This window comes from Protopterus annectens, chromosome 7.part0 (assembly GCF_019279795.1).
Source record: "Protopterus annectens isolate FY-2018-M chromosome 7.part0, PAN1.0, whole genome shotgun sequence".
NCBI classification, from domain to species: Eukaryota; Metazoa; Chordata; order Ceratodontiformes; family Protopteridae; genus Protopterus; species Protopterus annectens.
In genome coordinates, this window is record NC_056739.1 from 1,054,262,994 (window position 1) to 1,054,279,486 (window position 16,493).

Sequence of the window (16,493 nt, forward strand, 5' to 3'; positions counted from 1 at the left end):
CCAAATAATACATCCTTTTGTAAAGGAGCATCTAGTAATTTAGCTTTGGCATGATCAGGCAGGGTTTGTTCCCTAAGCCAGGCATGTCTACGAATGACTGATCCTGTAACTGCAGCTCTACTTGAGGCCTCTAGAGCATCATAACCACATTGTAAGGTGTGCTTACCCACTTGTTCTGCACTATGCATCATATCCTGCAACTCCTTCAGATCTGGTTGTTCAGGTTGTGACATTTTATTCTTTAATTGTGATAACAGAAACTGCTGATATTTAAGCATATGGAACTGACAATTTAAGGCCCTCATGGCTAGAGTAGCCGAGGTATATACCTTTTTTCCCCACCTTTCTAAGGATCTAGACTCTATTTCGGAAGGTAATGGATTCTTAGCAGTAGAGGCCTTCATTCCCTTGGGACCCTGAGAAATGGTTTCTGGGTCAGCATTATGGCTTTTGTAAAGAAATTGGTGTGAGTTAGGAACTCTGTAGTACCTATCAGGCTTGACTGGGGCTGGAGGCAGGGAATCCGGATTAAGGCAAACCTCCGAATAAACATCATCAAGTATGTCCAAGACAGGAGGTATCGCCAGAGGTCTGTGCTGAGGTGTGCAGAAGAAATTCCCTAAGCCTTTTCTTTGAATCTGAAAATTCCTGGCCTTCCCAATGGAAGTGTTCCCTCAAGGTATGCAAGGTTTCCCCGAATGAGAAATCCTCTGGGGGGGATACAGAAGGAATGGACTGTTCTGAATCAGAATCTTCAAAAGGGGAGTACAAATGCTCCTCCATCAGAATGTTCTGAAATAATGGAGCCCTGGTCAGAAGACTGAGATTCTTCCTCCACTCTGGGTCTTTTGTGCAGTGGAGGTTGGGAACCCCTGATAAGAGTAATTAAAACCTCAGCCATTTTGAGCATCTGCTTTTTAGGCATGGGGCCTGTAGATGGGCCCTGTGCAGCAGGCCTCTGGGAGTGCATGGCTGATTTAGACTTAGTAAAGGCCTTGATGGAAAAGGAAGAAGGTCTGAAGACACCATGGGTGGAAGTAGATCTGTCCACATTAAAAGGCTCAACACTCACAGTGGCTTCGGTAGCTGTAGTCAGGGTGTGGGCCGAGGAACCTGCGGTCTCTGTTACAGAGGACACCGCCAGAGAAGTGTCGTCGGTAGTCAGGGGCTGCGTAGGTGCCTCACTGAGAACCGGACCACTTGTAGCCGGTTTTGGAGTGGTGTCGGTGGAGACCGCGGGCCTCGTGTGTCGGTCTTTGTCCTTGCGTTTTTTGGACAAAACAGTAGTCGGAGTCTCCGACGACATTTTATAGTTAAAAGCTTTAAAGAAGACTTCGGTTTCCAAATTTTCGTAATTTCAGGAGCTGGCCGACCGGCACTTACGAACTGCTTCTGCTTCGGGCACCGCGCGGCAAAAAAGACTGAAAAAAATGGCGTCGGCCGTGTCTTACATACCCCTGTCGCGCTGATGTCAGGGAAGAAGGCAACAACTGACGCCGGACCTAGACTTTGGAATTCGGCCGACCGAGGACCCGCCTGACGGCAGGAGAACCCATCTGTAATGACTGCAGCTGTATGCATGATGAACATCACCCTCAGAAGTAGATGCCTGCTCAGCTGCTCCGGATCCATCTGAGGGAATGGTTTCCGAGGGTCCAATACCTTGAGTTTCCAGCGGCCTAGTCGGCTCCACGTAGGAGTCGGAAGCGGCATGTGGCTCTGAGGTAGCGGGCGTCAGGGGCTGCAAAAGCGCCTCACTGAGAACCGGCAAACCGGCGACTGGCCTAGCCGAAGCCTCGTCGTCGGTTTTGGACCTCGGATGCCTGTCCTTTTCTTTGTCTTTGCGCTTTTTATAAATTCCGGTAGTCCGCTGTTCCAATGGCATTATATAATTAAATCATCTGCCAAAAATAATGGAATGCAAAACCGTACCGAAGCTTAATAGTGCGTTGGTTAAATCTAGCACAAAACCGACAACTAGCAACGTTGTGGTCAGGGCCCTAGGCAAGGAATACAGTAAGAATGAAAATCCTTATGAGGTATTTGCTTCCCACAAGGAAATACAATTAACTTTTTCTGACATCGGTCTGGAGCAAGAAAAAAGTTTTCCCAACAGGGTACTTAGCTTTAATGAAGACTTCGGATCTGAAATTCAAACTTGAAAATCTCAGGAGTCGGCCGACCGGCACCTGCAAACTGCTTTTGCTTTGGGCATTGCGTGGCAAGAAAGACTGAAGAAAATGGCGTCGGCTGCATCTTTTATACCCCTGGCGTACTGACGTCAGGGAGGAGGTGACAGCAACCGATGCCGGACCAGGACTTTGGAATTCAGGCTGACTGCAGGTAGCCTGCCAGCAGGATAACCCAATTGTAATGACTGCAACAGTGAAACACGATGAACATCTGTACTATGTTGTAGTCACTACATTTGAGTAGATTCCCAAAGCTATGGTTGGGAGTAGGAGTTTATATATCATTAGGGCCAGCAATGCAAGGCAGCAGTGGCAAAGCCAGCTCTGGATTTAGAGAAAATTGGCAAATAATAATGCTTGGTGAAAGTATGTACAGAACTCCAAGTAGCAGCTTCTAGGATGTCCCTGGTAGGAACACCCCTGAGAAAGGCTGCAGAAGTAGATGTAGCCCTGGTGGAGTGAGATCTGATTCCCTGGGGGATAGGTTTTCCATGGTGCTTATAACAGAAATGAATGCAATGGCTTATCCATTTAGAAATGGCTTGTTTTGAAATAGCCTTCCCCTCTACCACTGCTGCAAATGCTCCCAGCAGTTGTTCCACTTTTCTTCGAGGTTTAGTCCTGTCCAAGTAGAATCTAAGTTGTCTGTGCACATCCAAGGAATGCAGATTCCATTCCCCTTTGTTCTGTGAATTGGGAAAGAAGGTTGGCAAATGAATGGACTGATTAAGAGCCACACTGGATACCACCTTGGGCATGAAGGATAGATTGGTCCCGAGTGACACCCTGTCCGTATGAAAGATGATGAAAGGCTCCACTGCCATAAGAGCCTGTAATTCAGATATCCTTCTAGCTGAAGTGATTGCTAAAAGGAAAGCTGTTTTCCAAGAAAGATATTTTAAGTCTGCAGTAGCAGCTGGCTCAAAAGGAGGGAGAGTGAGTTTCTCCAATACAAAGTTAAGGTCCCAGGCAGGGGTTGGAGCTCTCTTGGGTGGTCTCAAGTTTTTGGCCCCTCTGAGGTACTGCTTGAGCAGAGGATGAGAGAAGACGGGAGGTTCTGTGTTATAATGAGCTGAAATGGCTGAGGCGTAGATTTTAATGGAAGTAAGGACAGGCCCTTGTGAAGCATCTCAGCTAAGTATTGCAAAATCTGAGGTAAATTGGGCGCTGCTGTGCTCATCCCTTGAGATTGGTTCCAGGCACAGAATCTTTTCCATTTTTCAGCACATGATTTTCTAGTACTAGGTCTCCTTGCCTCTAAGATGACATCCATCACAGGTTTGCTGAGGAATGCTAAGGGTGAATTTAAGTGATTAGCCAGGCTGCAAGGTTCAAGGTTGGAAGCTGAGGGTGCAGAATTTGGTTCTCCTGCTGAGACAGCAAGGAACGAGTCTGAGGCAGGTGCCATGGAAATAACTGAGACACTGCGCAGGAGGGGGTACCAGTGTTGGCGCGGCCAGTCTGGAGCAATCAAGATCATCCTTGGTTTGTCCTGTTTGACTTTTAGTAGAACTTTGGGGAGCAGAGGTAGCGGGGGAAAGGCGCAGCTGAAGGACAGAGCATCCACTTTCCAGGCTTGTTTGTGTGGAGTCCTTTTGTAAAACTTATCCAACTAGTAGTTCTGGGGGGAGGCAAATAGATTTATGTCTGGTCTCCCCCATTTGCTTGTCAACATGTTGAAAATCCCTGGTTCCAGTTTCCACTTGTGTTGGTCCATGAGGTTTCTGTTTAATCAGTCTGCCAGTGTATTCAATTTTCCTGGCAGGTATTGAGCTTGTAGGTGTACTTGGTAGCTCAAGGCTGTGTTCCACAATGCCATGGCTAGTCTGCAGAGGGGGTAGGAATGTGTACCCCCCTGCTTGTTTATGTACCACATAACAGTGGTGTTGTCCATCTTTACCATTAGTTGCCCTGGAAGAATGTAGTCCTTGAAGGCTGTCAGTGCACCCTGTACAGCTAACATTTCTTTTTGATTGATATGTAGGTGCATTTGATTTGGGTTCCATTTGCTCTGAATGCACTTTCCTGCCAGGTGAGCCCCCCATGGATAGTCTGATGCATCTGTAGTTTGGGTGGCAGGGGGTAGTGTGAATGGTAGTTCCTTGTTTTGGTGGCAGGCCTCTGCCCACCAGAGGAACTCCAGGTGTAGGCATGGTATGATAGGAATCATCGTTTCCAGGTTGTGACAATGTTGACTCCATAGACTTTTTAGATACTACTGTAGTTTCCTCATATGCAGTCTTGCATATGGAACTAGAGGAATGCAGGAGGCCATGAACCCCAAGGCTTGCAGTATTTGTCTTGCAGATAGCAGGGTTTTTGTGGCCACTTGTTTGAAGTAAGTTACCAAATGAATTTGCTTTTCTGGCATGAGGTAAGTCATCTGGGCAGTTGTATTCAAGCTTGCACCCAGGAATGTAATTTGTTGACAGGGTACCAGTTGTGATTTCTTTTCATTTAAGGTGTACCCCAGACAAGTTAAAACCCTTTTTACAAACGCCAGATGATTTAAAATTTTGCCCTGGTTTTCTGCCTGAAATAGACAATCGTCCCGGTATGGGTATATTTGAATATTTCTTTGCCTGCAAAATGCAATAACTGGAGCCAGGCACTTTGTGAATACCCTGGGCGCAGTTGACAAGCCAAAGGGCAGTGCGGAGAATTGATAATGCAAGTAGTCTGCTTTGAATCATAGGTATATTCTGCAAGATTCCCTGATTGGATGTGCAGGTATGCTTCTTTTAAATCTAGAGTTGCCAACCAGGCATCTTTGCCTAGCATAGGAAGTAATTGGTGAAGAGTCAGCATCTTGAATTTTGGAATCTCCAGAAAGGTGTTTAAAGTAGACAGGTCCAGGATTGGATGCCATGAGTTGTTTTTTCTGGGTACCAGAAAAAGCCTGGAGTGGAAACCTTGTCCATTTTCCTCTTCTGGTACCAGTTGAATAGCCCCCATGTTTAAGAGGGAAAGTACTTGTTTTTGAGCCTCTGCCCACTGATTTGGGGGCAGATCTGGCCACCCGTTTGGTATTGGCAACATGTGGAAATGACATCTGTATCCCTGGGACACTATATTTAAAACCCATTTGTCCTGGGTTATGAGTTCCGAGTTCTTTACGTGAAGAGCAATCTTCCCCCCAAAGGGGCGGTCAAAAGATAAGTGCTTGGAAATTTTAAAAGGAAGTCATTGAGACTGTTTACCATAGGGGGTGTCTTGTTGTTTCCAGATTTGGAAGTGGAGGTCCCCAACTGCTTAGTTCTGGGAGTCCCCTGGGACTGAAACCTGGGGGGTTTGCCGTGTCTGGATTTGGCTTGAGAGGAGCTGGAAGGGACTGGAAAGGACCGATTCTTAGTAGGCCAGTGCCTACTAAATCTTGGAGGTTGCACTTGTAAAAAATCTTTAACAGTTTGAATAGATTTAGCTTTATCTTCCATCTTTTTAAGAACTTCTTCAGCCTTGTTGCCAAACAGGCGGTCCTGATTTAAAGGAGCATCCAACAATTTAGCTTTAACATGATCAGGCAAAGATTGCTCCTTAAGCCAAGCATGCCTTCTAAGCACAGACCCAGTAACAGCAGCCCTGCAAGAGGCCTCTAAAGAATCAAAACCACACTGCAAAGTAGGTTTTCCAACATGTTCAGCAGAATGCAATAAATCCTGTAAATATTTATTTTCACACAGTCAGGAATCAACATAATTTTCTGTTTAAGCAGTCCAATAATATGCTGTTGATATTTTAACATATGAAATTGGCAGTTTAAAAGCTCTGATTGCCAAGCTTGCAGAAGTACAAACCTTTTTACCCAATCTATCCAGCGCCCTGGAGTCTCTATCAGAGGGGGTAGGATTTTTAGCAGTAGAAGCCTTAATTCCCTTGGGCCCCTGAGAAATAGTCTCTGGATCTGCAACAGGATTTTTGAAAAGGAATTTGTGGGACCCAGGAACCCTGTAGTATCTGTCAGGTTTACTAGGAGCCAGAGGCAGGGAATCAGGGGGCCAAAATGGATTCCGAGAACACATCATCAACAATGTCTAGTACAGGAGATATAGCCAAAGGCCTATGCTGAGGTAGATGAAGGAAATCCCTAAGCCTCTTTTTTGAATCAGAAAATTCCTGGGTTTCCCCAGTGGAAATGCTCCCTTAAAGTATGTAAAGTTTCCCCCAAAAAAAAAATCCTCAGGAGGGGAAGTAGAGGGAATGGAATCCTCTGAATCAGAATCCTCATAAGTAGGTATAGACAAGTCCAGGTCGTCAGAAGAAACAGAATCCTGATCAGAAGATTCATAATCAAACTCAGCCCTAGGCCTCTTAGAGGTGTGTGTGTGTGTGTGTGTGTGTGGGGGGGGGTTTGACTACCCTAATTAATTAGATCTTCAGCCATTTTTATCATTTGTTTTTTAGGCATAGGGACCTGAGCATGTGGCCTGGGAGTTGTTTTTTTTTACACAGATCGAGATTTAGGCCTTAGTAATGAAGGCAGTGTATATTTAATATGCAAATCTGTAGGCCTGAGTACACCCTAGGCAGCCAGTGCCTGCACAGCGGCTCTGGACCCATCCAAGGTAGAGACATCCGCGGGCTCTGTAGTTGAAGTATCTTGCGGCATACCGGACTCCGAATGGGTCTCAGTAGAGGCCTGTGAATCAGAAGTAGTGGGTATCAGGGGCTGCGAAAGTGCCTCACTGAGTACTGGCGAACTGGCGACTGGCTTAGAAGCGTCGTCGGCAGTTTTAGACCTCGGCGGCCTGTCTCTGACTTTATCTTTGCATTTTTTCGGAATCCCGGTAGTCGGATGGCTAACCGACGACATTTCTGGATAATTAAACCGAGAACCAAAATATTTAGAGGCAAAAATATACCGACGACGGATATTGCGTTGATTAAATAAAGCACAAAACAGACAACAAGGTACATTGTGGTCAGGGCCTAGGCAAGGAATACAGTACGAATGAAAATCTTTATGAGGTATTTGCTTTCCACAAGTAATGCAATTATTATCTTTTACTGACATCGGTAAGGAGCAAGAAATAGTTTCCCCAACGGGGTACTTAGCTTTAAGTTGAAGACTTCGGTTCTGAAATTCGAAAACGAATATTTCAGGAGTCGGCTGACCGGCACTTGCAAACTGCTTCTGGCACCGCACAGCAAGAAAGACTGAGGTAATGGCGTCAGCTGCATGTTCTATACCCCTGACGACCTGACGTCATGGAAGAAGGGACAGCAACCAATGCAGGACCCAAGACTTTGTTAATCAGGCCGACTGAGGGCAACCTGCAAGCAGATTACCCAAATATAATGACTAACGGTGAAACACGAAGAACATCTTCTCTTTCTTTACATATTTGTTAAGTCTGCTGAGGTTCAATATAGGTCTGCAGTCCCCAGTCTTCTTTGGAAGCAAAAAGAATAGTGGGTAAGTTCCGGATCCTGTCTGGTCTGCTGGGACTGGTTGGATGACTCTTTTTGTTAGCAACGTTTGGACCTCTATTGTTGCCTGTTCCCTGTAACTGGGTGGAACGTTTGGGATTTTTCTTATGAGTGGAGGGGATGTGGTAAATTGGATGAAGTATCCTCTGGAAATGATACTTTGTATCCAGATGCCTGGCTCAAAATAAAAGACAGTTGGGTACAAAGATAAGCGACCCCCGACTGCCTCCAGAGCAGGACAGTCGGGCTTCCTTTCAGGAGCGCTGGTAGGTCTTCCCAGAGAAGTGATCTTTGTCACCCTGATGTTGCAGACCCCCTCTGCCATGAGGGAGGCGTCTTCCATTATTGCCCCCTTCTCTGCCTCTGGAGGGGGGGGGGTTCACCACATGTGTCCTGAAAGGCTCCTTAGGCTTTTCGGAACTAAATTTTTCCTCCCCTTTGACCTTTAGGGTAGAGTCGGGTAGGGGTGGAAAAATGGACCCCGACGGCAGACAGAGTCTTTCAGTCCTGTTCACATCTGGTTAAGGTTTCCTTCACTTTAGGTTCGAAAAGGGATGAGCCATCAAAGGGAGTGTTCACGAAGGATGACATGAAGGGCTCCACGAAGGAAAACAAGCACATCCAGGAGTGGCTCCTAAGAGCAACTCCTGTACCCACTGCCCTACTCGTTCCATCAGCTGCATAAGAGATGAGGCGCATGGATGAGTTGAGTACAGAATTGAGGTTAGCAAGCTGGGCGGCAACCTTGTCAGAAGGTCCTGCAGATACTGTACCCTGAAGAGCATCTCCTAGCGTCTTAAGGAGATCTTTTTGTAACCTGGTAAAATGGGTTAAATAGTTGAGCGAACGAAGAGCAAAGGTCGCTAAACTAAACATGTGCTTCCCATATCTATCCATAATCCTGGAGTCTCTGTTAGGAGGATAGCTAAACGAGGAAGCCTCAGACATTTCCTTTTTGGTGGCTGCCCCCGCCACCACCATGGCATCAACTGGAACACCTATTGTTAAAAATGATTTGTCAAGGGGGGCTGAAATGAATTTATTATGCCTCCTAAGGACAGGCTCCATAGTATCTGGAGACTCCCACGCCCTTCGTGAGACCAGCTGCATCAGCTCATCGAAGGGTGGAGACACCCAAGAGGTGGAGGGCTGAGACCACAAAGCCTTCAGGAGAACTGACTCATCCTCAGTAGGGCTTTTGGGCTGCCTTTTAAACTGCCAGACACCCCTCTGCCTAAGGATTTCAAGTATCTCAGCGAATGAGATATCCTCAGAGGGGGACCGTGGGGACCCTTCTGACTCATCTAAGTCAGTATTTGATGTTAGAGACTCCTGAGGGGAGTCTAGATGCTTCCTCTTACACAATCTCTTCCTGGGAACCTCATCAGTGGGAGCTTCTGGTGAGGTCTCGGAAGAGCAGGGGCTACCCAATGGGGCTTCCTGAAGCTCTGGGTCTCTACACTTGGTCAGGATGTGTGGGGCAGAAGCAGACACAGGCACTTTAGGGGAGGAGGAAGGCAGACCTGAGGTTAAGGATGTCTTAGGAGACGTGACTCTCCTCATGGCATCGAAAGCACCTCTGCTCCAATGTGAGGGAACCGACGGATCCGAAGAAACCGTCAACACCCCCAGCACTGGGACAGTGGGCTCTGAACCAGAGGTAGGAGCCGGGCTCATCCGAACCCTTGTCTATTTTTGTTAACAGTGACTATTATGTTTGTATCCATGAATATTGAATCCTTATTTACATCAATACCCAATGCATGGGGCATTGAAAAAGTGAGAGATTTTTTTAACCTCCAATAGATGTTTTGTTGACAACAAAATTTCACTCATATGTAGTTTGCTAGAGATTGTATTGGAGAATAATGTTTTCATCATTGAAAACCAATTTTATTTACAGAGGACTGGCATAGCGATGGGTACGGCGTGTGCCAATAGCTACGCCAACCTAGCTTTGGTTACATAGGAGCATGTTTTTTGTTGTCAACTAACAATGTATTCTTTGACAACATCCTGTGGTATGTCCGTTTTGTGGACAATATCTTTTTGCTGTGGAAAGTTAGCACACATGAATTTGAAAGCTTTGTTAGTTATATGCACACCACTACTGACTTCTTAAGGTTTACCTACACCTGCTCAACAACTGAAGTTAATTTTTTAGATGTACTAATTAAGAAATCAGACCTAAACAATGTACAGAGCAGTATTGTTAGAAAACCCACTAGGAAGAATGCATCGTTACATAAAAAGAGTATGCACCCCATACATGTTCCGAGAAATGTGTAGAAGGGACAGATATTTAGGGTGCTTAGGCACCATAACGATGATGAAGCAGCAAAGGTAGCCCTTTACAATGTCAAACAAGAGTTTTTAGCAAGGGGCTACTCCTTGACAGAGATTGATGCTACCATTGATGCAGCATGGTTACAGAGGGACAATAGGTGTAGACCATATTTTAGCAACATAGTACAGTCTAATGAATCTGCCCCCATCAAGGAAGATTTCTGAGTTGTTCTCCAGTACTCTAGCGATATTAATGAATTTACATCTGTTATTAAAAGACATTGGAGGATATTACAGGAAGTACCAGGACTCATAGATACAGTTGGGAATACCCCTATGTTCTCTTTTAGGAATAACCAATCTTTGAAACAACATATTTGTAATAAAATGACTGTAACTAGGCCTACCTCTTCCATGCGCATTGGCACTTTTCCTTGTAGGCGCTGCACAGCATGTCAGTATATCCACACCAGCACGGTATACGTACACCCAAACACGGCATTTTACAATCAGATGCCCAATTTATGTTGATTGCCGTACGACCAATGTGGTTTATTTTTCATTCTGCCAAGTATGCCATGCATACTACGTACGCAAAACAAACAGGATGCTGAAGGACAGGATCCTTGAGCATAGGAGGGACATCATTAATCAAAAAGAGACTAATGCCCTGGCAAACCATGTTAAGCAGATTGACCATACACATACTTTAGATTATTAGCTATTTAGGTTATACATGCCAACACCAGAGGAGGTGACACTGAAAACCATACACTGAGAGTGCAGAGCAGAAATAGATACTTGTACTCAATGCTGAAAGACCTCCAGGCCTGAATGGGACTACATCCCTGAAGCCTTTTTTAAAGTCACGTCGACTCAAGCATTTTTAGTTTAATATAGGCATTTTACAAGTTTCTAACTTCTTACATTTTATACCTTTCAGAAGTTTCTTACTTCACATAGTTCATACTTTCACACACTTTTGTAATACTTTTTTATTATATAGGCATCCATGAAGACTTCTTAATAGTTATACTCTTTTATATATGAAGTTTTTGGTGACATTCTTAATGAATTTTCTTATATGTTTTTTATGTATTTCTTATATGTTTTTTTATGGTTGCTGTGGATCTTTAAGATTTGGGTCTTTTGTTATCGGCTTGTTTATATCAGCTGACAAGTTTGAAATGTTACATGAACTGTAACTTTTAGTTGTTTAGTTGTCTGATGAAGCGATGGGCATTATCATGAAAGCGCTTACTTTTATTTTTTATCTTATTCTATAAATAAATACAAGTTTGTTAGTGCAAGACTGGAGCATTTTCTTTGTTCTACAAAAATTACATGACACTGCACTTTAGAAATGTTACACACAGATTTATTCAGTACTTTGGATTAAATTAAAGTTTAAGAAAAAAATCTTGCAAATAGAAAGTCTATGGTCATTATTTCAACAATATACTCAATTGCAAATGCAGTGCAACAGTGCTGCATTATAAGCCTCACTGGTCACGGACCTGGAGCTAAAAATTATAAGAGGTATATTTTTTTGTGTTAGTAGCACAGGATTAGATTAAACCAACAGTAAAAGCAGTACAGCCGTTTCAGACATGGGCCCATGAAACTTCAGCTCCATCGGCCCCCTACTTAATTCACCCCTGCAGTACAGTATGTTGGGAGGGCACAATGTTAAATATGCTACTCTACAGTACTGAAGAGTACTGGAGGTCTTTCCATGGGTTATTTAAAAATATGCTATTCTACAGAACTGAAGAGTATTGGAGGTCTTTCCACGGGTTATTCAAAATGTATTTAGTACCAAAACTGTTTTGAATTTCCTTTGCCTACTTTCAGTTTCACTACTTCACTTACTGACTACCTCACTTTCTAGAAGGCTTACATGCCTTCCATATATAACACATATTGCATACATACACGTATAAGAGCACGCACACCATCAAAATAGAACAAAACTGAATGAAGAACATGTTCTTTAGCTCTTAACTGAATAACATTTGGAATGTACCTCACAAGACATTTGCAGCAGCTGGAAAGGCCACAGAAGCACCTCACAAAGAGGATTACTGGCCTCAAACAAATGCCCTACACTGACCGCCTCAAAAAACTCCAGCTTTACTCCGTACCATATCACCTACTCCGAGGTGATCTCTGCCTAACATATAAAGTTATGTTAGTCCCAGAGCTGTTGGACATGCTACACCTAAAAAAATCCCAATCCCTTCGAGCTACATGCTCTACGGACCTAAACCTTGTCACCACAATAAACAGGACATGCTGGAGGGAGAGATTCCTGTCCCAGAGACTTCCTATACTCTGGAACAAGCTACCCATCTATGTCAAGCAAAGTTCTTCATTAGCACTCTTCAAGAAAAATCTTGATGAGTGGATGGGAAATAGGGAAAACACCCCGGGGATCACTTTTGTGTCTCTGCTGGACAGTGGCACAGGAAAATAACTTTCTTGGGTGGCGTAAGCTATGGAACCTTGCTGGCAAGGCTTACGTAGGCCCTTGGGCCGATAGCCTAGTACCTACCTATGAACAACCATGATTTCCTTATTTTTTCTGTCTCAGGCAGGACTAAGTTTGCCTTTTGCAATGAGAAACTCCTCCTTTTTTTGTTAATCACCACATGTTATTGTTATACCACATTTGTCTGCAAGTATTGCTTATTTAGAGTTTGGTTCAGACTCTAACAGTCCACAATTTCAAACTAAAATATGAAGCTGATCATGCTGTGAATGCCTATGTTTTTTATTAAACATATTATATTATATTAAAAGACCAACTGTACTCTGCCGCTATGATGCAGAGGTTGCTAACTAACAAGCAAAGGATGCCTTTAGCTTTCAGGAACATCCATGGAAGGCTAGCCTCCTCAGCTATGCAACATTTAGTGGGAGAGAATCTCCAGCTGAAGAGCACAAGGCATCGTCTGTGGTAGGCAATCTCTTCAAGACTGAGTAGTCAACAGAATGAAGAGGGGGTAAATTTCCATACTTTTATTTATTTATTTTTTTTAAATAATGTTTTTGCTTTCATTCTCTCCACAACAATTAAGTCCGCAATCCTATACTGTCCTACATTTAGTCCTCCTAAACCTCACCTTGAGAATAGTGCAATGTCCAACTTGGGAGCCATCATGGATGAGAGCTTTCACATGCCAGCTAATCTCATTTAGATTGCGCAAGTACTTCTTGGGGGTGTTCTCACCATCTGCATTCCAAGATGCAGAAGTACCTGACCTCCAACTAGGTAGAGTGTTTTCTGCCACACATCCACTCCCCTCCAGGTTAATCTGCTCTGTCCCCTACCTCCTTAACCAACTCCTGCAGCACCCCTATCTCTAATCAAAAATGGGTCTTTTAGGATGCAGCCAAAACTCCACTCTCTACATCATGAAATATACAGCTCACCATAGAAGTGTAGAAATACACTTGACTGAGCCAACCCCTCCTTACTAATGGTGGAGTAATACTGCAGATACAGTTGATAACAATATTGGTCTTTGTTGATGTTCCATCTGGCAAATGCTGTCATGAATCTGCACAAATTATTCCACTGGCATGAGAAAATCTACACTACATACATTAATCAGATACATAGAAATATACATATCATTTGCTTATGTGTGGGCATTAAAACAGGGACCCAGTTTTCAGGGCATATATAAACAGCATTATCCAGTCCCTATTCTCTCAGACAACCTTCCCTGCCTCCCTCTCTCTCTTATCAGCTGCCTCCTCTCCCACCCCCAATAACAAAGGCATCAGACTTCTAGTACAGTGAAACAGAATATAATGTTAAGGCATGGGTTAACGTCTAGAATTTATAGCAAATATACTCACCCAGAGCAGTACTGACGTTATCCAAGTTCTCAGTATAAGTAACAGTTCACAAGGAGTTCCAGTCACTTAAATCTTTCAGAGAACCAAATGGTGGCAATGTTATTTTCATGAAAAGTTTTTCATGGTCTTTGATGTCTATGTAATTCTAATTATTCGTGCAGAAGCATATTCACTTAGCAGAGGCCAGCTCTTCCCCTTCTCAATAATTAAATTATCTACTCATCTCCTTCTTGTCTCAGGTCCCATTAGCTCTGTACTAACCATCCACATTATCAACCCTCTGTAAATTCTTTACTCTCCACATTTCAGTTCTGTCTCAACAATGAGCAGTAAAATGGCTACAAAACCTGTGCATGGCAGCAATGAAGAAAGGTCACTACAGAAATAGTCAAGACTCTGCCGGCTCCCCCCACCCCCCACCTCTAACAATACTACTTGGCAAGCATGAGCAAGATGTAAATGTAGATACATAACCCGCTGGGACTCGCTTCGACAGCAATAAGACTACCATCAGTGGAGACAGTGAAATTTCTTGTCTGAAATATTATACAATTTTATCTTGGTAGATCTATAAAAAGGCTAATATATCAGTCTCCAAATCCCTAACTGCACGGTCTTTTCAATACACATTCAATATCAGACAGCAAAGTAACCCTCTGCATGTCTACACACACACACACACACATATACCATTTTTCACTGAAAGTAGGCTCAGCAGAGTGTCTGGAATACTATCAGTTTCTTCAACATGGCTGTCTAGTTCCACAATGATTATAATTCCTTGACAGTTGTGAATTTTTTTTCTATTATAAAATGTTTTAATTCTGGATAAAACTCTAACTCACTGAGTAGGACAACTGAAAGAAAAACATTTCAAATGTATAACAAATGGCGGCTTTTAAATAATCATCACTTGAGAAAAGTTAAACTGGCAGACAGTTGAGTTATCAGACTACCAGTATTAAACATGAAAACTCAAGTTAGTCGACCTGAAGGGAAAAAATATCAACTTACACAACCTTCAACAGCTTGGAAACTTGATGTCTTCAAACAGTGGAAGATACTCGGAAACCCGTAGGTAGCACTTAAAATCAACAGCTAATTTCTTAAGACTTTATGCTACAAACTTTCACGGAATACAGCTAAATGGCTAGGTATGCACCTCAAATATATGCTGTGCACAAACGTGCAGGACATGCAGATGTAGCTACCTTCTGTGACATCAGGCACCATATAAGGAAAAAAAAAATCAGGTGGTGTGTGGAAATAGGGGTCACAGGTTTCTGAATATCCATCAATGTTTGGCAGATAGAGGAAGGAACTAGCACTCAGAAAGCCAACAGGCATTATAAAGTGGCTATACAAAAGAGTGGAAAGTAAAGGTGGATCAAAGAATACCATACATTTAACAAAAATGTTATTTGAAAAAATGTCTCCTACTACTAAATAATCACTGCATTTAAAAGCACCCTGCCAACAGTTTTGTTCTTCCCAGATGAAATGTATTGTATGCATTTATCATGACAGAAAGATGCCATAGACTATAATTAAATCAAAACTCACAATAACATCCTGCACGTAACAATGTATTTGTAAAAATGTGAGGTTAAAGAAATAGAGACACACTCTCCACACACAGGCACACACATTTTATATAAAACTATAATACCTGTGTACACATTTTATATTTATGTAGATATACACATATACACCATACAAACATACTCATTCTAATAAACTGGCACAAAGGATGTGAAAAATATTTAACCATGACCACATATAAATATATTTTTATTTACCCTAACAGTGAATCATGATAAAAGAGTGCAGCAATGCTGCCCACCTATATCAAGCCCCTAACAAATGAAACCCTGTTATTTAAAGGAAAAAAAGAAAAGGAAAAAAAAAACTAAAATAAGACACTGAAAAAATGAGAAACTGCAAATGGTAGGATCATGTTAAAGAAGTTGCAGCAAAAGCATCTTCCTAAAACAAACCACAAGAAATTAAACTTGAAGTTATGAAAATTCCTAACCTGACCCCTACCCATTAACTCCAATCCTACACATTAGTAACCTAGAGTACCAATACAGTTTGCAATTTAGTGTTTTTACTATTTTATTTTACTTTTCACAGGTTGCAAAACAGCACTGTATTCCTTCTGTGTTGCGTTTCAGCAATACCTTTCATTTTGCTATGACATTAATGTGCCACTACTGATGTAATATGCAAAGTTTGTGTAAATGACCACTACTAATAGGCAAGGTGTACTTTTGTACAAATGGAAGACTAGGTGGTAGCTTTTACGTCAACTAACCTGAATTATATGCAGTGAATGCTACAGATTCTCTCAGTAGGTCTCATCTTGGGTGGATACAACCACCAACACAGGTCACTGGCATTTTAGCTTTTGATAGTGACCCCCCCCTCCCCAATTAAAAACGGGATTCCATACAAGCAGTCTTCAGCTGGTGCTCATACTCATTAACAGCATGTTACCTGGATGCTCAGTCAGGAAATGTCCTACATGCCACAAAATCTAAAGCATCAGACGTATTACAGCATTACAAGCTACTTCTAAGCACACAGTTAGACAAGCATTTTCTGAAAAAAAACAAAGCCTTCAATACAGAAAACAATAGGCAATGAGGAACAATTAGTAATTTCGGCAAATCTTGCTGCTTGAAAACAAGACCTCTTCTCTTTTTTTTTTTTTGTTGT

General features: G+C 42.9%; 1 protein-coding gene across 4 annotated transcripts in view; it reads right to left on the reverse strand.

Moving 5' to 3' along the window:
• LOC122806846 (cyclin-dependent kinase 17-like) overlaps nucleotides 1-16,493 on the reverse strand; it is a 2,140,137-nt gene that overhangs the window by 1,730,835 nt on the left and 392,809 nt on the right. The gene's annotated exons all lie outside the window — the stretch shown is intronic.